The following is a 25,722-nucleotide window of genomic DNA, read 5'->3' on the forward strand; positions in this document are numbered from 1 at the left end:
CTTCAAGCCTCTGGGGCTGAGATGTCCTTTGCACAAAGCATGCTTGAAAAATAATCAATTTGTCCTGATGTGTATTCAAAGCATGGACTATTCAAAAAAAATCCCCCAAACCAGTTACTAAATAGTCAGTGACAACAAATTGGTTACTGAAGTCCTTTAGCTGCTTGCTCATATAGAGTGGCTGCTTAAGAAAAAAGCCATATTTCCCAAGGGCAGCAGCTTGGCCTGATGAAACGCTGAGATGACAAGCACTGCGTTGCTCTGATGGCCGCCTGCCTGCAGGGAGGAGCCTGAACGTGTGCATCTGCGTGTTTATCTGCAGAATGTGTGTGGTTTGCCTGTACGTGCTTCCCCCAAGATTCAGGCTCTCACTGCACTCGTACCTCCCTGTGAGCGCGTGGGGGTCCCGCATGCATCGCCTTGCGTTCCCACGCCTTGGTCAACACTCTTTGACATTGCTAACGTAAACAGATGTTATGCTGCAACAGGAAATGGACAACTTCTGAGGGGCTGATGGAAAAAAAGCTGTTATTCTCAGTGACAGAGAACAGTGACGAGGTCACAGTTCAGCAGAAAAAAAGCAAGGAATGCGTCCCAGGCGTCAGCATTTGCGGAGCCTATTGGGGATTGAAGAAACTCGATGGACAATCGCCAATTTCTTGCTCAAAGTTAAACAGTTGACCTCACCTAGTTACAACTTTATGGTTATAACCCTACTGACCTGCTGCATCGTCCGGACTGCAAATCACAGGCAGAGTACCAAGGTCATATCTATGCACAGCAGGGAAGGACAGGTGATTGACTATGACAGAGAGAGACACAAAATGACAGAGTGAGAGAGAGAGGAAGACAAAGATTACACAATGGTGGCACCTGTATATTCAACCGTTGAGTAATAGCTGTAAAAAAAAATTAAATAAAAAAGATTAAATCACAGCTTTTATTGAAGCTCTTCATTAAGCGCCACAGCATAACACACGCCAGAACAATAAAACTGTTCAATAACTGGGAAAAGACACGATTTCACTACCCATAAGATTCAGGCTCGTGTTCACCTGTTCGTCATCAATCTCGAGGAGGATGTGAGAACTATTTTCCTTTCACCTTCTTTTTTAATGTGTACCTTCTTTTGCAAAGGTACACTTGGACCGAGGCCAAAGAGGACTGCTCTGTGGTCAAGCCCCAAGCAAAAAACACTAAGGACGTTGGAATTTACTTTTGTCCTTTTCTTCTCTTCTTCTCTCCTTCAACTCTGTCTCTTCGAAATTGTTTTCTCAATTACATTTACTGTAAGTGCCTCATAAATAAAATCTACTGCCTGCAGGGAAGGGTTCCAATATTACACCTTGTAGACACAGGCAGTATGGCACAAGCCTTTTTGCTGTGCTTCTCTCCCTTGAATTTCCCATTTTTGCTCCTGCCCTTTCTTGTGCCTTTGCATACTTTCTTCTTTCTCGCTTTCCTTAGTAGGGCCTAACGATAATTAGGTACTGCTAGCTTTTGCCTTGTGCCAAGTCACCGCTTGTCATTGAGGCCACTCTTGTCAGCGGTTCGCCACTAATGGCCTACTCCCTTGGCTCTGTCAGCCAGGATGTGCCCATCTTCTTCACCTGCTACCAATAAGGCCTCCCTCAAGCCATTGTTGCACGAAGATCAGAGCCTTTGTGTCTGCATATGCCATACCATTTGGGGATCTTCGCAGCATCTCGGCTCCTCCTTAGACTCAGTTCATAATCCACATGCCGATCCGAACGCCTCAGCAGGGATGGTATCATGGCTGCATGTCCGCTCGTCTGGTGAAAGCAAGGAAGCAAGTGAGTGAAGCTGGTGAAGGCTCCTATCAATCATATAAAAGTAAAGAATTAAAATCGACCTAACCTCTAATCCATAAGACAAGATGTAAAGGTTCTCAATGTGTGCAAAAAAAAAGGATGAAGACAGCTCTCACTCCTCCTACTTCTTGACTGTGTGAATGGGATGAAATAGATGTCAATTATATATAAATAGGGTAAAATTCAGGCTGCTCATCTTCCGCTGCTTACTGCAAAGACGACGTTAGCTGTGAATTGAGTTCTTTATTTTATTTTGGGATGGATGGATCTCGACCTCTGACGGGTGTGGCGTGGACGATTTATCTTGCACAGAATTACTGCAGTGTCACTGCAGAGTATTTAGCCTTTTTAGAGCATCAGTGACACCAGGTGCATTTCAGTCCAGTCTCCCATGTTTCACTGAGATGACTGCTGCTTAGGAGTGTGACAGTCTGCGTGGGTGGCAGCTGTAGGGTATGGGCCCTGTCTGTGTGCATACTGGGCTCCTGCCCTTGATTGTCTGGCACAGGGTCAAGGTGACAGGGCTGGTCAATACTGTCTGCACTTCTCACTGTCAAAGCACGTAGTTTAATAACACTCAGATGTGTGTGACTGAAGTGTTTTCGCTTGTAGGTGTCCGGTCTGTTCTTTTAAGATGCTATTAATTTTGATGCTGTTTTTTTCCCTATGTTTTGCTATTAGTCACGTTAAAGTGGACTGCCAAAATATTTCTATATAATCAGTACATCATTACATGACATAGTGACTGACTCATCCGCTTGCACTCTAACATGCACATCCTGTTTCGTGCGCTTAATTGTAGTCTGTGATCCAACAGTTTCATCCGGTAGTGTCACAGGAAATTGTGCACTAGTTCATTCAAAAAGTAGGAAGAACCTAGAATATTATTCAGACATCTCTGTGGGGTTTATTATTTAGCTATCATTTTCCATTAAGAGATGTTTGCCTCCACTATGAATAAGTCTTGCTGTCTGCATGGAGGAAGCTTACTCATCTCAGCAGAATGCAAATTGATCGTACTTTATCCAGGCAGAAATCCAGGGAGGGTGACTTGGGAATTTAATTGAGTGGGTGATGGTGTAAAATAGCGGTGGGTGAAATGACTGTCACTTAAAAAAAAAAAAAAAAAAAAAAAACAAGAAAACAAAGAATCTATCTATCCATCTATCTTAGTGATTCCAGGTAAATGGCACTCCAGCAGGGGTCCTTCCTACAGTCACTGTCTCTATTGCCCTAGTAATATCATTTCTTGCTCTTTTTATAAACTAGCAAGTTGGGCTGAGCCTGAATATGTGGGTCATATTATTTTAATGGAAAGAAAAAGCAAGTGACATCACTTGCATATAAATACTAGGGTTTATTGTCTTATTACCCTCTCCATTTAAAATGATTTCAGATAGCATTTGAAAAAAATTCCAGTTATTGTGGAATGTGTGAATAACATAGGCTTACATGTTTCAGATCCATCAAACACATTTTAATAATAGACAAAGATAACCTGAATAAATACAAAATGTAGTTTTTAAATGATGTTTTCATGTATTAAAGGGAAAAAGCTACACAGACCTACCACCCCTGTGTGAAAAAATCATTGTTCACTAAAGCTAGTAACTGGTTGTCTCACACTTGGCATCGAGAACTGCAATCAAGCATTTGCAATAACTGGCAATGAGTCTTTCACATCACTGTGGAGGAATTTTGGCCCACTCTCCTTTGCAGAATTGTTGTAATTCAGTGATATTGGAGGGTTTGAGCATGTTTATTGTCATGCCAAAGCAGCTCAATTGGATTTAAATCCGTACTTCGTTTTATTTATTTATGTATTTATTTGAGCCATTCAAAAGTGGACTTGCTGGTATGTTTCAGATCATTGTCCTACTATATAACCCGACTCTGGTTGACCTTCAAGGCAAAAACTGATGCTTCCTTCAGCGTTTTTTTTAGAGAGCAGAATTCATGGTTCCATCATTTACACTGAGCATCCAGGTCCTGAAGCAGCAAAGCAGCCCCAGACCATCACACTACTGCCACCATGTTTGACTGTTGCTATGATGTTCTTTTTATGAAGTGCTGTGTTACTTTTATGCTAGATGTAACCGAAATCAAACTGTCCAAAAGTTCAAATTTTGTTCCAACAGTCCACAGAAAATTTATCCAAATGTTTTGGGGATCATTTGATGTGTTTTGGGAAATGTGAGACAAGCAGTGGTTTTGACCTCGGAGCTCTCCCTTTTTGCCCAGTTTCTTTCTTATTGTTGAATCACGAACACAACATCAACTGAGCCAAGTGGGAGCTGCAGTTCTTTAGATGTTTTTCTGAGATCTTCTGTGACCTACTGGGTGTCATAATCATGCAGCACCTTCTTAGCGCCCCTAACAACAAACACCAAACTCCTAGAACCAATCAGGGAATCTACATTTTCCCCCTGTGACCAGTGATTGTGTCACTTTTAAATGTGGCAGACAACTCTCAAGCAATGTGCACATGATGTCACACAAAAAACCTTTAAGCTAATAGTACGGTGATGATAGCTCTAAAACTGATTCTCCGACTGTGTTGGATGCAGAGCGAGGTTCTTGGCGGCATCTAAATGCTGGATGTGAAAAGCCAAGAAGGCACAGGGCTTGCAAACAGGCTGTTTAGTGGGCCCTGTAAAAAGGAGCTTCGTATCATTAAACAGACAGAGTAGATTTTCGTTCCACTTGACAAATTGATTGAAATTTCTTTTGCTCTTTGGATGAGACTGGATTCTGCTTGGCTCCAGACAAAATTTACCAGAAACATTAGCAAAACAAACATCTAACAACTGATTCTAAGTGTCTTTTTACATTGCCTTGTGCCCAGATCGATTTACTCTAGAGTTAAGAATATGTATGACAATGAATAAGAAACTGAACTGATTAAAAATGAAATGATAAGCTGTCTTTATGGAAGGAGTGGCAGAGTGAGTAATTGATGGTGCCCCGCAACAGGAAAGATCTCAAAAAGGAAATACATGCCATGGTGCCAAACATGGCAAGCAGATGGCAAGCAACAGGGCCCTGTCAGTCCAGTGCAAGGTTGGGCATGTGGAAGAAAACGCAAGGAAAAAATGGTCAGGATGGATGATGTCAGGCCATCTGTCTGCATTAAAACAAGGTGTCATTTTTTAAGAGGGTGGATACATTCGCTCCCACTCTTTCCTCAGATCTAGTCTTTGAAGCACATAGCACTTAAACAACTGTGCTTCTGCCTCCTCTGTCTTTGACTTTTTATGCAATCAAATCCCACAGTGTCAGTTGCATAATCGTATTTGTTTTAACGTTTCTAAATTTACGAATACTGTATTGTAGCACTGATGTTTTCTCACACTCTTTTTCATTGCATCCTTTCTGTGCCCTCCCTTAGATCTGTCTGTCTATCTCTGTCTGTCTCCGCTTCACTTTTGTGCTGCATCTGCACTGCACTGTGGTCAATGATGCGATGTTGATTAGGGATGTAACAGTTCCTACAATTTTCTCTTCTGTGTGTTTTAAGTATTGAGAGTTACATAATATTGCATTTTAGAAACCTATCATTTAAAACGACTAATAATTTTTTAAAGAAATGATCATCTGGTTTTATTAAAAACTGATGACGCTTAAGTAGATGTCTTTTTTTAATATGCAAAACATCACATACCACACATAAAACATTACATGTAATTTATCTTATGCATAATCATAGTCATCTGCACATTATCCAACTAGCGTCTTGCACTGAATTATTTATTATATAAATTACATCGTATGGTATTATGCACTTTGAGTACTCAGATTACCTTTTTTTGTCATGAGTAACGAAGCACTTTGTAGTTTAACAATATGATAACTAGGTAAGTTTTAAAATAAGTTACTTTTCCCTGCAACATTCCTGTCTTCCTCCAACTCCTTGTCACATGGCTGCCTGCCAGATTTTCTCTTCACTGTTGTTGTGGTCAAAAAATTTTCAATAACTTTATTGTTGTGATATAATTAGAAAATGCATTTAGAAAATGTAGCAATGGCCCAGTTATTTACAGTAATATGCATACATATCTGCATTATTGGCACCATATTAATATATACATTTTTAATATCAGGGTAAATAAATATCATCAAATACACAGTTTGATGATATATATAATTAGAATTTCTTAAACTGAACTTTGGAATATTCTTCTTGGATATAGCGTTCACTATTCAGTGTTTACTATTTCCTTTTCATATGATACATGTAATGATATAGTTCCAATACAGGTTATTAAACTTGTGTACTGGAGCCTGTTCTGACTGGTATGGAAATATAAAAACATATGTACACCACACTGCACATTTAACACAATAATCTACACCAATACTCCACAGGAACTTAGAGTATGTGTCTAAATTCATCTAAATTTTATAAATTTGCATTCACAGCCTGACTTTTAGCTCTGTCAGAAACATCTTTCATCAGTTAACTACAAAAAAATATTATCCAATCACTCCATTACTGGTGTCCTACCAAACAGCAGGTAAAACATTACTCTAGAAATGGCAGAGATCATTTCGATAACAATGCCCAAAACTAAGCTAACTAGTTACAAAGTGCTAATAATATAACTATTACTAGCTTGTTTTAGCCTGCTAGCTATGCAAAGTAACTGTCACATGGTAGCTAGCAGAGAGGGACACACCAGGCTGTTCTGCTGGATAATTTAACTTAATGTTACATTTCAAAGCAAACAAATGAAATAGTGTGAATCTAGTGGCATTTATGTTACAGATAAGCAGTATTTAGTTATCTAACATTATAGTTAATCATTATTATTTGCTGTTTTCTCTTTCCCTTTTTTCTTCATCTTTTTTCACCCCACAAATGAAAAGTCATCCAAACTTTAATTGACTGGCATCAGTCATAGGGTTTCAAATCATTAACACCACTGGAAATGGGAATGAGTTAAGTGGGACTCCCCTAGGAAGGTCAGGTCACTGCAAACTTTGCACATTGCCACGGTTGGTAGGTTAAAGTCTATTAGCCCTCTTGGCCCCTCACAGGCTTGGGGAGCCAAGCAGATGCCTACCTTGCCTGCTGGGAAACGACACCTCTGACAGTAAGTGTTTGTTCCTAAGGAGATTTGGTTCAGGTATCAAAGAAATACATGTAAGGTCAGTTCAGCACGACAACACTTGTAGTGAGGCTGCTGCCCACAGCTCAGAAACCACAGTGGCTCCCTTTTAGTTTGGCTAACTGTCCTGGGAACATTAACAGGCTTGTTGTGGTGGAGCACACAGCTCAGCTTACTATGTATTGAGATGAAGTTACAATCACAGATAAACTTACAATATGCTGTACATGCTGTGGAAAATGAGGGGGGGGGGGGTCAATATAGCATAGTATCACAATATTTTGTATGCAATATTGTATTGGAGGGATAACAAATATTTATATTGTATTATATAAATTGCAAATTCAGTTTTATTTATGTTGCACCGGGAGGTCATCTGCACCTGGTCGGAGCTGGTTGGGGTTGAGGGGAGAGAGGCAGGACAAAAGATACACTGTGGAACACAGCCAGAGATTTCCAAATCAAACTTTTTGTTACAATGATAATAATAAAATCAATTTGTGTTCTTAGTCCACCAGCTTTTTGGGGGTTGTTTGTTTTTTAGTAAGTTCACAGAGGTGATTTTTAACATGTTGGACAAAGTTTGTAACACAAAGATGGAGGCTGAAAAGTGGCATCAGTATTCAGATCAAACATACAGATTTTCTTTTTTTATGGACATGACACATGGGATTTTCAAGGAGTTTTGGAAATAAGTAAAAATACTTTTAAGGACACGCAAAATGCAACGGATGTTTAATTTTTGTAATCCAAGAGTGCTTTAACAAGTTACTTTACTCAAAAGATAATGCTGTAATGTAATGATTGCTCTTTACTGGCATAAATCTTGTAGAAGAAACACTATAGAGCACAAAAGTCAGCTGTTACAGTAAGATAATGGTTGTGCTATTCAGTCCGTTTCGCTTGCTGGCACTCAGCTTCCACTATTCAAGAATGAAAGACATTTTAAAATCATATTTTTTTCATCACTGTGAGCTCCACATTATGGCCTGACAATTGACCCATACAATGTGAGATGAGAAATCTGCAGGTTCTGCCCAGGCAGGGAGGCACATTAAAGTGTGCGGTGAGAGTTAACGCACAAGAATAATAAAAATCCTATTTTCCCAGTTTTATAATATAAACCCTATTAGCACGAGAGGGCTGGTGACAGTCTTCTAAGATTAGCATTTTGGAGGCAAGCGTATTTTACATAAATAGACTACTCTGACAGTCCTCTAAATTCTGAGGGATACTGAACCTAGTCGAACATGTTGTACCAAACAGTTTGGAACAAATACACATAGCGTTAGACACGTAATGCTCATGTATTCTAATGACATTCATAGATAAGAGGCTTTGTGCAGAAGGAAGTACTGAAATTCACACACGAAGGGGGACATTCTTGCAGTTACCAAGTGGAAAGGAGTTTGTCCGCCTACACACTCAGAAGACCAGGAGATGTGTGTTTGGGCCTGGTTTAGAGGCTGCTGGCTTGCTTTACTGTAGCAGGTGGTGGAGATTTTTCATTTACAAGAAAACACTAAGTGTAGGCAGCAAAGAGGAGGTGCTGTCATCTATGCCTGCATCGAACAAAGCTGTTATAAACTACTTTGTGGCAGCATGAATGATCACTTTGCATGGATGCCACTTATTCTGGCCTCAGTAATATTTCAAAGTTTACTCAAAATAAAACAGAGTTAAGAGAATATTGATTAACCTCACTTAAGTCTTTCAGACTGTCCTTTTTAGTTAGCGTCTAGTGTCAAAACTAGCATATTTAACCGATACAGCAAGCACTTTCTGCATGAACACAGCTGAGTTTCAGACCGCAGAGAGTAGCGCTGCCACCATTCAGGAACAGCAGCGCTCTGGTGACACGTGCTTTCAACAAAATGAATGCAGAAGTGATGTGCTATATCAATGCCCCACAAAGTTTGAGTCTTTTTCCTGAACATCTGTTCTAGCTCAGAGTTTTCAGCAGGGATCAGTGGATATGGGAGCTTTTCAGTTTCTAATGAAGTCGTTATTTGGTGTTATTTTTAATTACATTAATTTGGTCTCTCTTTAATTTGCTCCTCAATTTCATGATGAAGACTAGAATTCTAGTTTTGTGGTTAGAAAGGTTCTGTTAGGCTACGGAAAAATGCTGCTGCACTTTTCAGTGATTTTTAACTATTATAATAGTTGACGTGGATGACTAGGGATGCAATTGCATCTAACAAAATCCAGCAATTGCAAATGAGTCACCCAGCCAGCAGTAACTGAAACAGTTCATTTCAGTCAGGTTTCATCTAGCAAAGAATATAATTTAGCCTATGATAATAACGTAACAACACAAAACTTACTGCAGGATACACAGAACACTTTCTATTTTACAAAAAAACACGTAAACACACTTCAATAGAAGGCTTCAACATGCTTCCAAATAATGCCTGGTAGCCTTTTTAATTAAAGAAAAAAAAATCAAGAAAACACTTAGCTGGCAGCCGACATTGTTTGATGAACTACTCAAGTAAGACTCTAAAATTAGTTCCCTTTTTCTGTTTAATGAATAGAGGATCAATTTTGAGTTCACGAACGAATAAAGGAATTGAACAGTCTAACAAGAGTTGTAATTGGATTGAGCTTCCCAAATATTTCCAGCCCTACAATCAAGAACATGTTTTGTCCAGGGATGAATATGTCCTCGTTAACCTAAGCATTCTTGCTTAGGAATAATTTGACCTATTTTTTTGCTTTTTTATCACCCCAAGGCTAGTTTATCACCGTTCAATAATGTCTGTCTGTATGAGAGAGATATGTGGATCAGTGTTATTTGGGCCAGTGTAAGGTCATCTATTTAGGACTTTTGATTTGATCTCTCTGATGGCAGACAGAGAATACCATGCACATGTGCCAACAAAAAGAAGGACTGACAGACACTGAAAGCCATATTGTCATGCAAGACATGAACTGTAGATAAAAATATGTAGACTCAGTTTTGGCTCTTGTCATCGTGACCCAGAAAAGTCATGGAGAGCTCAGGGGGGCATTGCCCTTATTTACGTGTCTTTCACATGCAGGACTGATGGAAGGATGAAGTGTGACTAAAAATCAAGAACAGATTATCCCTGCCTGTGTCAGGCAACTGCAGGATCCCACACTAAAGGAGTTCAGCAAATAATAGAGATTATGCAGTGAACCACTGGTTACCATGTTTAGGATTAAGTTGGAGCTTCTAGGGATTCGTAGTTGTTGAGGTGTCCTTCACTGGGTTCCTGACAGACTGCATGGTGGATGTTGTGTAGGTATCTTAAAGTTTGTTTGTTTTTTTACTGCTCCATATTATTCAGCAGCATTATTATATACATATATAAATACATTGATCCATGCAAATGTGTTTCATGCAAATAAGGCGGCACTAAAAATAGATGACACAGACTTCTTTTATGTGCAGCAATGGTTTGTATATACACTGAACTGAACATTGATGCTGAGTAATGTTTGATGATGGCCCAAGCTTGTTCAATTCCCCGAATGTGATACGCCTCGGTGGCTCTGGTCATTATACTCAGAACGAGCATCCTTTAGAAAGCACTTTTAATGACAGGCGTGCTGCAATAAACTGCTGCAGTTAGACATTAAATGATGAAATTATGTTCACGTGGAGTTGTTATCACCATTGCTTTTCTTACTAAATAATATTATTTACTTGCTAATATGAGTTCTGCATAGCCTTGTTGATAGACAGAGACATACTGATTACATTACCGTCTCGCTGTTGTTGTAGCGCGGCACTTGTTCGGGGATGAAGAATGAGGAATCTATTCACACGTGGCTGAACGCTGGAACCTCATTTCCCTCATTCACCTTCTTGTTTACACTGTGAAACATGAAAAAGATAAACTATACATTGATATACACTTAAACCTAAAATACTTTCACATTTTTTTTTGAAGCACTCTATAAGATAACACGTGATTTCTTGCTATTTCTGGAGCCTCTACTTCCTACTCCAGGCAGTCATTCACCTCACACATTGCAAACAATGACAGATCCTTGCGTTTTGCAGGTCTCTCCCCCTCTCACGCTACAACCCCCGCCCCCTCCCACCATCTTATACCCCCACTCCCACCACTTCCCCTTGGGCAATAAGAGCCGAGATGGAAGGAAAGATGGATGATGTTATTTTGAACTGTGACACGTCTCCATGCAAGTCATTCCATTATTATTCATAAATAATTGGCCAGCACCGTCTGTAGAAGCTATTTATAGAGCTGATTGCTGTTTTGATAAGGAGTGCAAACTCTTAGAGCGTGCTCTTGTTTATACAGCAGAAGGTTCAGTTTTCATAAAACTCTTGACCTCTTGCTGATTTTCGTTTGCCCTCAAACACCGGTCAGATATTACAGCCAGAGTAAATGTGTAAGATATTGATTCCAACTCTGTCAACTCACCTCTTCATGTTGAAGTCTTGCGAACAGTTTTAGGCGCTTAGATGCATTTAATTCTCTTTTACCGGCAGCTAGAGATATTAACTCCATCCCTCTTCTAAGGATCTATCTTCCACTTGAATTGAAAATCAATAGAGACTGGTGAGGCCGGTCAGTTATGCTGTATTAAATAGTGCCACTAATCTTGCTCAGACAAATAGCTTGCACACGCATGAAACACTGCTCATTTGTTCACTCGGACTGCAAGATTACAAACTCCATTAGTTGCATCCGTTGACATACGCATATCTGGAGGTACCGGTATAACTAGACATGCGTGTGTCCTTGAATGATGATGTTAACAACAAAAAAGCAAGAAGAGAGGATCTACATGTAAGCAGTGAGGAAAAAATGAGAAACTAATCTGTTTGGGAACAAAGGAGTGGATTATTTAACCTTCATTAGGATAAGCCCAGAGCTTTATGATGGATATTACACTTGAGCATTAGGATAGATGAAAAAGCCTTGCCCAGACAAGTTATGCACACACAGTAAGTGCGGACTTAATAAATGTCTGTTTAAAAGATGGATTCTAAAACAGTAATTGCAAATGAAAATGAGCTGTGATTTTTTTCTTTGTTTTTTGGCTTTTTTTTTGAGAAAGCACGTGGAGTTAATGCACCTTCCACATGTGTGTGGAAATAAGCAGGTTCAAGTGCAGCTAGCGACTGAAGGATTTCACATTCATCAACTATCCCATTTTAGAAAATCAGGATTTTAGGGGATAACATGTTAAACTAAAAAAAAAAACACACAACAACATTATGTGTTTGGTCTGGGCTTATCTACCTGAGAATAAGGAATTTAAGTCGGAGCATTGCACGTGCTGTAGCAAAGCAGACCGCGATGCAGCGCCTCATAAAGCGCTCCATCTGCACCGCAGCGTGACAGCATGAGAACATGGCTGGAATGCAGGATGACAAGGCTGTGTGGTAGAAACAGTTGACTGTCATTAGTATGCAGCACAGACCCATCTTGTCTAGCTGGACCTTTGCAGAAACTCTCTCCCCCTGAACAGGAGATAAATTGTCTGTAGTGAATTGAGCAGCTGAGGCAAATCTGTGCTCTTTTCTACACAAGGAGATTTCTCGTTTGGAGCCGCTCCACATACAGCAATCACAATGGACCAACTACAGAAGTTGTATGAAGAAAAGGGTCAAAGTTTAACTTCCCTTTAATGCTGCCATGAGAAAGAGAAGCTGTGAGACAGATAGGGAACCTTATTAAGACCTGCTCTCCAGAGGCTTAGTTCTCAACTCCTGAGTGAGTTTTATCTGAGAATCCCTTCAAGCATGACCACAGTAATGAACCTATTAGCCATGAAATTGACTTTTCTGATAAATAGGGAACAGATGAGAGTTTAGAGGACCAATTCCGCATTACAACCCTTTTGTTTGCAATTCGTAATTACATTTTGGCTTTAGTCTTTCTTTTTTTTTTAGACAAATTGATTTGCATTTGTGCACATGAGTTTTTAGCCATCCCTTTTTGCTTTAGGCATTTCCTGTTTAGTTGCCACTGCATGTCATGGTCCTGCGTTTTGGAGGCACTGTTTTGATTTTTGTATCCTTGGTTTAATTTTTGTCATTTGCATTTACTCCGTTGTGTGTTTCACTTTAATCTAGCTTCTCCTGTGTGTTTTTTTTTTCTTACATTGTGTTGTCAAGTCTTCATCTCTGTGTCAGGTGTTCCTGTTTTATTTTGACAGTTGTTGCATTTAGTTTTACTTCCCTTGTCTTGTTGTCCTTGATTAGTTTCAGCTTATGTTACTGTTCCCTGTGTTATCTTGTGTATATTTTGTCTGAGTCTCCTCTTGTCGCACCATCCACATTGCTGTGTATTTCCCTTGCTCTGCTTTCCCTGAGCTTCCTATTCTAGATGTTTGAATTATTTGTTATCTTTTGGATTTCGTACATGTAAAATATCACAAAATAGCATTTTTGAGGTAACAAGGTAAGCCTATTAGCCTAAAATCCAGTGTCATGGTTGTGAAAGCAGGACCCAAATGCAGGACTTCCTGTGCAGAAAAAAGTGCATTTATTTATAGTGAATAAAATGACAACAAGAACAAAAATCCTCCGTGAGTGTTTCTCTTTTTGTGCGCTCCCTCCCCAATCCCATGATGTGACTTCTCCAGTGTTCGTGGTGATCTTCTTTTCCCTTCAGTGTCTATGTACAACGTGCTCCCCTTCCTCCTCTTGTTTACGCAACACTCTGGAAAATAAACACAAGCTGCTCCACTCGAACACTATCACACACTAGCTGGGGACTGACTGTTTTCTCGCAACGATCCAACGTCGACTGAAGCTCAGCTCCGCTGTTAAGTAGCTCTTCAGATGAGGCTGATCAGCAACAGGTGAGTGTCATTAACTTTCAGGTGTGGCTGGCTTAAGGGCAGGAAACTCTGCAGGCCTGATGTCTCCGGAAAACTCCCGTACCCACCCACACCAACTGACACGAGTGGAAACGAGGGACGGGGGGGAAACAACAACAAAACATTCATGGCCGCGACAGGTCGCCCAGCAGGGACTACGGACCATGACACAGGGTATCTCAGCATAGTTTATAATGTGTTCTTAGAAAAAACTGAGGAAATTGGACAAGTAGAGGACAAAAAAAAAAGTGTCAGGCCTAAAATCAGGTTCGCAGGTTTTATGGAGTAATGAATCCAAATGTAAAATTCTTAGGTTGAAACTGATATCAATATGTATGGAGGAAGTTTGGTGACAAGCACAACACTAAGTTTCTGCAGCCATGTATGAAACACGGCAGAGGCTCAGCCATGCTTTGCAGCAGGATTTCAGCAACTTTGGAGATCTTGTCAAAACTGATGTAATTATTAACACAGAAAAGATCTGGAAAGCATCTTAGCAATAGCTGGATAGAACAGCACACAGTGGAACACAGTAATGGTTTGTCCTCACCAGAGCCTGGATCTAAAATGACTGAAACAGTGTGGGTTCATGGAGACACATGACAGAGAATGATGCAAAAGCATCCAAAATCTAAAGAACAGCTTTGAATGACCTTCAAAAAGCCTGAAGAACTATTCCTGAACACAAGAAAGCTGCCTAAGAGAGTTCAGGCTGTGTTGAATATTAAAGGTGGTCATATCCGATACTGGCTTTCAAGCTCTTTAATTGTACAGTTTCTGTTCCTGCTTTAATAGCATGTAAGGAATGCATAACTACATTTGGTACAAGGACGGTACACGTGGAGGTTGTTGGTACTGGCACTGCTTAACTGAATTAGAACGTACTCACTGGGAATAACTCCAATAAAGAGACAACTGTTTAATCTTTTCCTCCAGTTAATTTGAGCAAGACATCATTTTAACGAGAGTAATGTTTCTCAGAGCCACATATTCATTAGTTGTAGTTCCACAGCTGTTATTCCTCTCATAGATACCAAAAGAAAATTTGAAGTTAAACATTAACAGATAGAGAAGTAGTAGTACACATTCAGCAGCAAAGAGACCTTCCTAAGGTGTGTTGCCCTTCAGTTCTGTTTTCCTTTTGCCTCTTCCTCATTTCTCCACGCTCCATCTTACATTTGATTTAACCCATCAAATAAACACAGCTGACCATCAAAATGAAATGATTTATGACCACCCTTACAATTGTCCATGGGGTAATCTGTAATGCTATTTGGCTATTGAGTTTCCAGGCAATCAGCCACACACATAAACAAATTTGCCAGTGCAGATGAATATATCGCTGATAAGCTCAAGCAAAATGCATCCCAAATAAAACTGGCAATTCCAAGTGGCTCATTGTCATATGCTCTCCAATTATCACAGACTTTTCTGGGATTTTGGTGACAGTCATGTACAGACAGTCTGCCTTTGTCCTCGGGGGGCACAGGAACTGAATAAATAAAATCTGAAGAAAGCAATAAAAAATATTTCCTTAAATGGAGTTTATGCAAAATAAATATTATACCTTCATCTTGGCATGGCAGTTTACTACCCCGGGGTTTTTAAGCATGATGCTGTTCAGCGTACCATCAGCCTTCATATTTTGTCCTAATACCAGTACTTAGACTGCTAAATTTATTATAATATGTCGTCATATTATTGTTTATAACAGTGAGACTTTGTGCTTTTTATTTTGGGTATCATTTTTATAAATAAAAAACAGAGTAATGGAGTGTAACAGGCTGCCTGAAGGAGAGATAAGAGTCTGACATGTATCAACTCATAAACAGGTGTCAGTCGACATGACATAGAGTCTGAAAGGTTTTGGATAAAAATACAAATCCTAATAACATGACATTCAATCTAGTATTATGTCAAAATCAGCTTGACAAACACAGCTGTCTGTAGATTCTTAGAGTGCCTCTCATACTTGCAGTATTTTGACCACATTCTTGTCATCACTGTGGAGAAGCAGTCAGGGTTTTTTTTTTCTGAAGCAGGTGTTTTGGGGATTTCACTGGAAAGGAGCAGAATACCAATGAACTTAAACTGTTGCTGGTGTGAAAAGACCATCAGACCATCTCAATATATCCCATTGTGGTGAGTGTCAGACCCTTGTTGATTGATTGTAGTTCTGCTTTGCACCCCTCTGCTCAGAGCTCAACTTTGCAATGACAGAAAGGACACACAGATGAATAATGCATGCCTCTATCAACCCATCTTGCAAGCACAATGCAAGGAGAGAAAGCGATGGATAGATAGTGGGACAGATGGACATGGAAAGTGAAAGAAAGACATGAAATTATGAGTCACACCATCTCACATAAAGTGTCAAACATGACATGGGAAATAAATAATTAAAACCACTATCTTTCATTTAGATAGCTTCACTAATTTCAGATAACTACTTTTTTCACTAATTTAATATATGGCTTGTCCGCTCAATACCTAGTCTAATTAAAGGTCGGTTTCTTTGAGGTCTCAATGTTGCTCTCTAAATTTATTAATTATAGGCCTGAGCCATGCCATTTGCTCTGCTAGACAGAAAACTGAATTACTCAGCACCTGCCACAAAGCAATATTACTTATTAGAACAAACTCATCAGTGACTTGAAATATCAGGTAATGCAGATGGAGGACAGATGCTTTACTCTGCACAAGAACCTTTACCCATATACTGACTAGAAACCAAAAATACACACTGGAGTACAAGCCTGTTTCCTTCTGCTGCACATTAATAGACAATAGGAAGATTTAGAGATATTGATATCATTTCCTTGTGTAAAAATGAGGTTGACTAAATTCCTTTATTTCACCGGTGTTATTTGTTTAAGGTATGGAAAAACTCAACAAAGGCATCATATTCGTTTTTTTTATATATGGATAAATAGAAAATCTCCCTCTCGCTCCCTGGGGGTTCGTATGTGTGTCATCAGCTCTGGACAGTGAGCTCTGATGTTGCTCTTTCAGGTTAAAGGTTACAGCACCCAGTGCTCCTATTATCACTGGGACAGCTTAGGACTTTGCCTTTCACATCTGGTCCAATTGTTCCTTCAGCCACTGACACTGATGTTGGTAATGGTGCTGTCTGCTGGGATTGCCACATCTATCACAACTGCAGTTTTTCCACCACTATGGTTGGTTGGCCAGCAGCTGTTTGTCTGTGTGAGATTCGACGTCCCACAGGACTTTACCCTGTTGTTGTCAACCACCTTTGGTGGCATCTCCCATTAGGAGTTGGGGACTTCAGTGTGGCATACACACACACACACACACACACACACACATATATATATATTTCAAGTCTTTTTTTTCCATGTCCATCTGTCCTACTATCTATCCATCGCTTTCTCTCCTGGAATTGTGCTATATATTGATCAGGACTGTCCGGCCTTCAGTTAGACATTCCGGGTGTCTCTCATCAATTAGCAGCTGGCTCATTTGTGCTGCCAAATGCTCATGGAGTGCAGTCAGCGTCTTCAGCCAGTTGGCGTGAATCATGTCAGGGCCTGGTGTTGTCCAGCTTTCATACTGGAGACTCTTTGTTGGATGTCTGTCACTGTGATAGTCACTGGATCTTGTTCAGGGAGGTTGCTGGGATCTACTCTTAGATCCATTAGCCACTGAGCATTCCTGTTATAGGTTTCATCCTTCTCCCAGATGCTCTTGCAGTATTGCTATGTCTCCAAGGCCTCAGGTATGGGCAGCTTGCTGTACTTCCCAGGCACGCATTTCTTCATCGCACATTTCTGCAGCTCCTATAGTTCCCTCTTCCCTCCATGCTACCTTAATCTTGGCTTCTAGTCTCCTTGTTCATGGAGGATGCCGCTCCTTGTGGCTGTTCATCTTGTAGCCAAGCTTCTCCGTGATCACTGCAAAGAAGAATGGCAAAAACTGGCCAAGCTTGTAACATCATACTCAAAAAGACATGAGGCTGTAATTGTTGCCAGAGGTGCTTGAACAAAGTATTGAGCAAAGACTGTGAATACTTATGTGCATGTTATAGTTTTGTTTTTTATTTTTTATAAAGTAAGAATTTCAACCAAGCTTTTTTACACTTTGTCATCATGAGGTATTGTGTGTAGAATTCTGAGGTGAAAAATGAATTGAATCCATTTTGGAATAAGGCTGTAAAATGACAAAATGTGGAATGAGGGAAGCACTGTGAATACTTTAATGCACTGAACAAAATAATCACAAAATATTAGGCACCAAAAAGCATTAAACCACTCGATAGCATATAGTGCTTCTAAGTGGGGTATTTTTACATTCACTGGCCTGATGAATTAATCATCATAACACTATCGTCATGCTCATCTTCACCCTCCTAAATGATCATCAACATTATGTAGCAGAAAATGGTATTAAAAAGACTGTGCTTTCCTCTCTATTTGTGCTGCCGTGTACACATTTAAAGAGCTCTGAGCCCCTTTCCGTCCCACCTATTTTACTCTTAGGTGTCAGGAAGTTCTCTGTCCTTTCCTAGTATGTGAGCTCACATACAGAATGGGGTTGAACTAGGACCGAGAAGAATGAGTGTGTAGTATAGGACCTGATGGAAGTGAGAAAGGGTGATTTGCTGGAGCTGCAGATTATGCTAATCTATGAAAAGCCTTGTTCCTGCTCTGTACCTGAAACGAGTACTATCTTGACTGAAGCCAAAAGCTCTTTCAGTCCAAAAATGTTACATCTTTCACCAAATAACGTTCCTTTGATCTTTTTCGTCTCTTTTGTCCAAATAAATTGTTTTATGTGCCATTATGATTGTACAAATGCATTTTTGGAGTTTGAGAGAGTTCCATTAGTTCTTCAAGTCCATCATTTCTAAGTCCTAAATGGTTGACAAAAGCATATGATCACCAGTTGTCACATGATACATCTGCAAATGTTGTAATTTTTTAATGCCGTATCCTCAGTTCTGAAAGTGAATGTTATCCTTCCGTAGTCCAGGACCTCACCAATGTTACACAATGATTATCAAAGCTGCCAGCGGATAATTTTAGCTCCATTCTGTTTTTGTTGGCTTTGCTGTATAGTTCATATGGTCCTCCATGAGGATTTGACTAATTAATACCCCCTACTCTGTCGTCAGAAAAACTGCACAATCAAGGGAATCAATGGAGCATTGCCACAGATTTAGGAAGCTTTCCACGTTCGCACCCAAGCATCACAGATGCACCGTCACATGAGGGTGTTTAAGAGAAAGGCCTTTTTCAAGATAACATCCAAAAGAATTCTAATTTGAATATGCTGCCTTCAGTTCTTATATAATCTAGCACAGCAAGCACAGTAAAATCTTTTAATGGAGTTCCATCTCTTTTCATTTTGGACGAAATGTGCAGCTGTGTGTGGGAGCATGCCATGACTGGAGTGGTGAATCTTTATCATGTCCGTACCTGCCAGTCTATTTTATACTCAAAGCTCTTATCTGACCTCCGGCACAGAGCTCACTCATACGCTGCATAGAAAACCCCTGCAGTCATTGGCTGTTTTGGGTTTTGGCTACTCTGGCAGATATGACAGCATCAATTATTTTCCACAATAAGAAAAAAAGGACACACGCATCCAAAGTGTTTAAATGCTTTAAAAAATTGTCATATGTTGTTTTTTTTATATCTATTGTACCTGAGCTTGAAATCCATTTTTAACGTGCTTCATGCCCACGGTGTTTTTCTGTGTGTTTGCTTTTTGTGTGTTTTTTCCTGGACTCAGAGAACAGACTTTTTTCTTTTTTGCAAATGGCATAGAGCTCGTGTTGTTCATTTTAAAACACTTTCCTAACCAACCAGCCTCATGCTCCCTTCATTCCCACTATCCTCTGCAAACTGCAAATTCGTACCATTTTCATTTCCATGCTTTTAATGCTGGTCTCAAGCAGTCTGCTTCCACATGCGTCTGTGCTAGCATCACTGCTACTAGCAGTGATTTTAGTACTTGCTATGCAGCTACTATTTATATCATGCTGTTTGTGAAGCCAAAATGTGAAAAATAAAACAAAGTTTGTTTCAGTTATTTACTTATTTTTGCAGTGATAAGACCTTTGTACACTTGATACACTGCCAAACATCTTGACCTCACCTGGAGTGCTTTTTTATCACTGTTTAAGTCCCTACATGCTGAGCCCTCACTGGCTCCTGTTTCATCCACTGTCAGTCAAACTCCTCCATCTCAGGCTATCACACAATACTCCATCACTTCTTTTATTGCCAAGAAGCCCTACAGAGCTACATTTATGTCAATGTGTTTGAAAAATAAAAATTAAAAAACTAAATGCTACAGCTTTTGTTTGGTGTACTCGCTGTTTAACTGTTGCATTTCTTTCCAGATAAATCACCCACAAAGCATTCCCACAGCAGCACACCACCTCCTCCATGCTTCACAATGGGAATCACACATGCACATCTATTTCTCAGTATTCACAAATACTGGAACCAAAACCAATCAGACCTAATCACATATTTTGTTTGGTCTAATGCCCATTCTTTGTGTTTCTTAATGCAAGCACTTCTCTGCTTCTTATCAGTCTCCCTCAGGAATTCAACCATGAAGGTCAGATTGATGCAGGCTTCTCTAAACAGTTGATTGTTAATATTGTTAATAAAATTATCCTCCCCATCATTTGTAACTGTTTTCTGGAGTTGGTCTGATAAGAGCCAGTTTCATCAGAACCTTTGGTTTTAGACTGTACTCAAGGGAACTCCGCGTTATTGAAGTTTTACACATTGACTGAAAATGTCTTAATTGATGTTGTTTCTCCATCTCATTATATGGATGACTGCAAGAGTCAAAGGGTTGTTTGTTTCATACCGACGCGTCTGATGTCTCAGACACATTAAAAAGTCGTAAAATTGCATTGCACCACATAACTTTGGACAAGGCCCATTTGTTAATTAAAAACCGTTTCAAGTTACAGTCCCGTGTGTGTGTTTGGAATGTCTCTAATGGCAAGAAGAAAATCGTTGGCCACTTTTGTTTCTTTAGTTCTGTATTACAGAAAACCCCTTAAATAAGGTGTGTCCAGTACGTTGCAGTACATCTATATCTGCTTTCAGTTTAAACTTTTTGTGGGGTTTTTGGTTTAGTATGGTGAGCTAAACAATTCATTTCCACCTGAAACATTTTTGACAGTGCATCAGTTGTGACTAGTGTAGCATGCTAGCAGGTAAAATTTTGAAAGCGTGTTAAAAGAATGACAAAAGCATGTTAACTCGCACTGCACATTTTTAACTGTCTTTTTAAAGACGAATTTTGTGACTTCTATGCTCACACTGTGCAAACTAATCAATGGACAACCATGTGAAGCACTCGCTGGACATAATCACAGAAGCCCGGGTCTTTTCTGTCCAGTGACATTTCCAATAAAGTCTTTTCAGCCATAACAGCTCGGTTCTCATCGCTGACCGAAAAAGACAAAGGTAATTTTCTGCAGTTTCATACTTGCCTTTAATGGTTCATTTCATTCTGAATATACTGCACTTGTCTTAATGAATTTTTTTATTTATTTTAGACTTGAGAGTAAATGGATAGGAGTCCTTGCTTATTGTTATTTGGTTTTTTTAATCTTGTTTTTCTTATAAATTTTTATACCAAAACCATCTTTTAACTCACTTCTATAGAAACTCTCTGCTCATTTATATTCAAGTCTTAAAGAAGAAAAGAAGGGAGGGGTGCGTGGGGAGTGGTTAATGCATAAAAAATTAACCGTTTAGTTTAAATTCAGTTCTTTTTCAGGTTCCTCACAGACAAAAGGGAACGTGGGTGAGTGTGTGAGTGAGTGTCCAAAACATTTGCACAGCCATGGGTGGATGGAAAACATTCAAGCTATGATCAGCTCTTAATCCATCACCACTGTGGTTGTATTTTTGCTCTTTTGCACAGTTTCACAGGAGGTTTAAAAAGTACTTACATATTTAAGAGCAGAGAGATAAATGTAAGCTGTATTTCTGCATGTACGTGACAATTGTGCTGCCTGTATATAAAAATGAAGACGTGTTGGTATTTCAATCAAAAACTGCAGGAGGCATCACAAACCACAATCTTAATGTATGTAGTGCATGTTCATAAATACCATAGGATATACAGACAGCCCACCCACTCACATATGTGGTGGCTGTAAATTGGTGGGAATCCAACGGCAGAGCCAGATTAACTCTCCTTGTAATACAGAACCTCATTTTAAGATGAATAAAGAACACAAAGCTAGAAAACCATATGTTGGAATCTACTGTTGAACTCCTGCATTTCTGTTGAGCTTTCAGAGTGTTTTACAGTATTTATCTTTCATAATGTTCTGATAAATTGAATTCAGAGTTTGGTTATATCCCCAACCTTTTACAGTTATGACCAGATTTTAAAAGTTACGTGCACCTCTTGGTAAGAATTTCAATTTGTGACTTGAATTGCTGAACATTTTTCATTTTGCTGAAACTTTGAAAATATATATGATTTTACCGTACATATTATTACAAGACACTGGAAGATTGTAAATGCGTTTTAAATCATTTCTACAGTTTAACCTTTTTTTTATTTGAGATCATTTACATTTGTTTTTAGAGTTTTTAGAGTTTCCAACTGCAGGATCTATTTTTCTCTAGTCGTAACAAACTTTACCAGCATTATATTGTACTATGAATCCTTCTATAGAGCCTAAATGTACTGTAAACATGCATTTAGCAGAAAGAGAATGACAATATCAAAAGCCAGGAAAACAATGACTTTTCATCCAGCAATTGTTGCCAATTCCAGAGAAATATTTGAATATGACCCAGTTTTAGGAGATTACTTGCATTTTGCTGACGTCAGTGTCTAAAACGCTGGAGGCCTGAGAGCTTCTGCATGAAAGAAAGATGTCTTAAAATTTTAGGAACCCTATGCAGGAAGGAGGGCTGTGGGAAAACCTTGTTTGAAGTTTCAAACCGGCTCAACCTCAAGAGCATAATAAATTTAGAACTACTAATTTCACTAGACTCTAAGCCTTAGTATTGCATTTAAAAATCTCTGCGTCTCTGATAGAGAATTGTTAGGTTGCTGCGTTACGTGGAGTCTGCATCCTGCAACTGACTGCTTCATTGCTCACCTGGAGCTTTGTATAATGTGTGTAAAACCAAAACAATCGGGCCTATCAACATGCTCAAAACCATTTTATACTAATAAAGCCTTGTTAACAGACCTTACCTTCTATATAAGGTATCAGGACCACAGCCAGCTCACTCCGTTATTAAACTGCAATGTTATTTGTCCTATTTTGTACATAATTCTCATTGTCCGGATTTGGCTCAGAGATAACTGCAGATAACAGATTCCAGAAGTGTGTTTTGTGTTTGTAGGAAGATGTGGGTGGGCACTTCTATCAGAGTCCGTGTAGATAGGAGTGCAAAGCTAAATAAGTAAAGCACTCTCTCAGAAATGCTAATCTGTTTAGTAGGCTCGCTGTTAGATTTCCTGTAGCATAGTACACAATTAAAATGATTGTATTGATTCTACATTTCCACTGCTGATAAAAAACTAAGATAAGTCATTACTGCGGTCATGGCATATCCTCTTCTGATTTTAATAATGTGCTTTTTCAGCCTCTATTACATTCTCTCAAAACTGCCTCCTGTCCTTGTGAAGCATGATGCTGCTTGATGGATTTCATGGCGTTTTCTTGGCCTTGTACATTGAACCCTCCCCCTTCTGCATTCCCCTGTGGCAGCAATTAGCCCTCAGTTTGTCAGAGGCTAATGGCTTTCTAACCGAGTCTCCGCAGGTAGTTTACCTGTTTGTGGAGGTTAAACGGAAACAATGCGGGCAGGACAAAGATCTTTTTTCCACCTCTTCATCATTTTATGGCAAACAGCAGGAAGCAGTGTCCTCAATCTATAAGTGTCATCCTTCCTGTCTCTCAGATTGTCACCCAACTGCACTTCATCCAGTTTGCTCCAGTATCATGCTGTTCAGCTTTGACTTGTACTTGACTCCTTCTGTCTCCAGTAAGCCTCAAAATTCAACCTTACACCAAATGTATGCCTATGTTAACACATATAAAATTTACAGCACGCTTTCACACCAAAAATTAAAGTTAATTGACAGCATGACATTTTTTTTTATTTGTTTTACAGGTTTTTTGATAAATTGGAAATTTCACGTTGCAGAACTATTCCAGTGCACCACCATGCATCCTTCTTCTCATTCCTCCGCGCCACATATATCTTTGCACCCTGCATTTTACCTAGCCTCTTACTCAGCTTCAATCTTCTTTCCAATATCCCTCTCCTATGGTGCATTTTCCATTTTCTATTATCATTCTCACACAGGGCTGTCTTTTTTCTTTAGGTCCACAGTCGTCCATCTGTGTGCCGTTTTTAAAAGCTTTTCTTTTTCTGCCTGGACTGAAGGACACCACCAACATCTCTAATATCACTTGCTGTAATTTTAAAATATGATTCTTACATTCCTGTTCCCCAGTTATTTGCTAGCTATGGGAGAAACCTAAAATAAAAGTATCATCTCTCTCACCTTCATCCAAATGAGCACCTCTTCGTATTGATTGAGTACTAAGTGCATTAGTGCCTAAACATGGACTCTCGCTCCCAGCCTGGTAAAGCAATAAAAGGCTATTGATCATCCTGCTCATCTGACATCTGCCTTTTTTGTATGTGTGTGTGTGTGTTTGTGTGTGTGAGAGAGAGAGAGAGTTTCAGGGGATGCATTGCTGATGCAAATGTGTGTTACATAGCTCGCTGTGCTAAAATGTGTGTTTTTTGGTTTTTTTACTGTTTTTTTTTTTACAAATGATTTTTTCTTGCATAGTAGAGACGTGTAGCAATGTAATGGGAAGCTAATCATTTAGCTATGCACAGGTATAAGCCATTATGACAGAAAGAATAGCTTACAGCTGCTGTCCACCTAATTGCACCTGTTGACCTTTCCGAGGCAGTTTGGTGCAAAAACAGGATTGCATTCACAAAAAAAAGTCCTATGTTATTATCGTACACCTGTAAAATGAATTTGTCAGAGTAGTTTTGTGGGATTTTGTTATGGGCACAACATCTACATACTACTGTCTGAACTAATTGTTAGTGAATGAAATCTTAATCATCCATCCCTCTATTTTCTTCCACTTTTCTGAAATTGGGTTGCAGTGATAGCAGCCTTAAGCAAGGTTTTCTCTCACCGTACGGTTCTTGTTAGTGGATTCTGAGGTAATCCCAGTCCAGAACAGATATACCTCTACACCAGGTTCTGGGTATACTCCAGGATCTCCTCCCAGTTGGGCATGCCGAAAGAATCTCTGAATGGATCCACCTAGGAGGCATCCTTGAAGATGCCAACCCATCTCAGCTGGCTGATCCCAGCCACCCTACAGGGGAAGCTCATTTCAGTCACTTGTATTTGTACTTTACTATTTCAATTATTACCCAGATCTCAAGATCATAGCTGAAGCTTGAGGCATTGATTGGTAAATCGAAAGTTTTACTTTTTAGCTCAGCTCTCTCATCACCATGACAGTAATTCCTGCATTACTGCCTGTACCGCACCAATGTGCCAGTCTAACTGACACTTGAATGCTTCATTTCGGCATGGACATGCATGAAAACGTAAGGTTAACGTTAATGTACGTCATGGGACTGTAATTGTGATAATAGATACTATTTTGCTAAAAGTGTCAGCAATTACATGAAGTGGAATTTCTGAGTGCGAATAAATCAGACATCACTTACACACTGTAAAAAAAAAACTGTCAAATTTACGGTAAAATACCGGCAGCTGTGGTAGCCAGGAATATACCGTGAAAAAAATGTGGAATCTGTAAAAGACAATACGGTATACTGGTTTTGTAACCCTAAATTTTAAGGTAGACAACGTATTATTTTACCAAAATCATGATAGAAAAAAACAAATATATTTGTCAATTATACAGCAATTTAATG

The 25,722-nt window shown here is 39.4% G+C and overlaps 1 long non-coding RNA gene across 1 annotated transcript; it reads right to left on the reverse strand.

The window, feature by feature from the left end:
- Positions 1-108: 108 nt before the first annotated feature.
- Positions 109-25,147, reverse strand: LOC120440866. The gene is made up of 5 exons (XR_005613583.1): positions 24,966-25,147; positions 10,673-10,784; positions 1,684-1,793; positions 722-802; positions 109-479 (listed from the first exon to the last, which is right to left on the reverse strand). It is a non-coding gene; the product is annotated as an uncharacterized LOC120440866 (long non-coding RNA).
- Positions 25,148-25,722: the final 575 nt, after the last annotated feature.

Source organism: Oreochromis aureus, linkage group 7 (assembly GCF_013358895.1).
Source record: "Oreochromis aureus strain Israel breed Guangdong linkage group 7, ZZ_aureus, whole genome shotgun sequence".
Classification (NCBI taxonomy): Eukaryota; Metazoa; Chordata; class Actinopteri; order Cichliformes; family Cichlidae; genus Oreochromis; species Oreochromis aureus.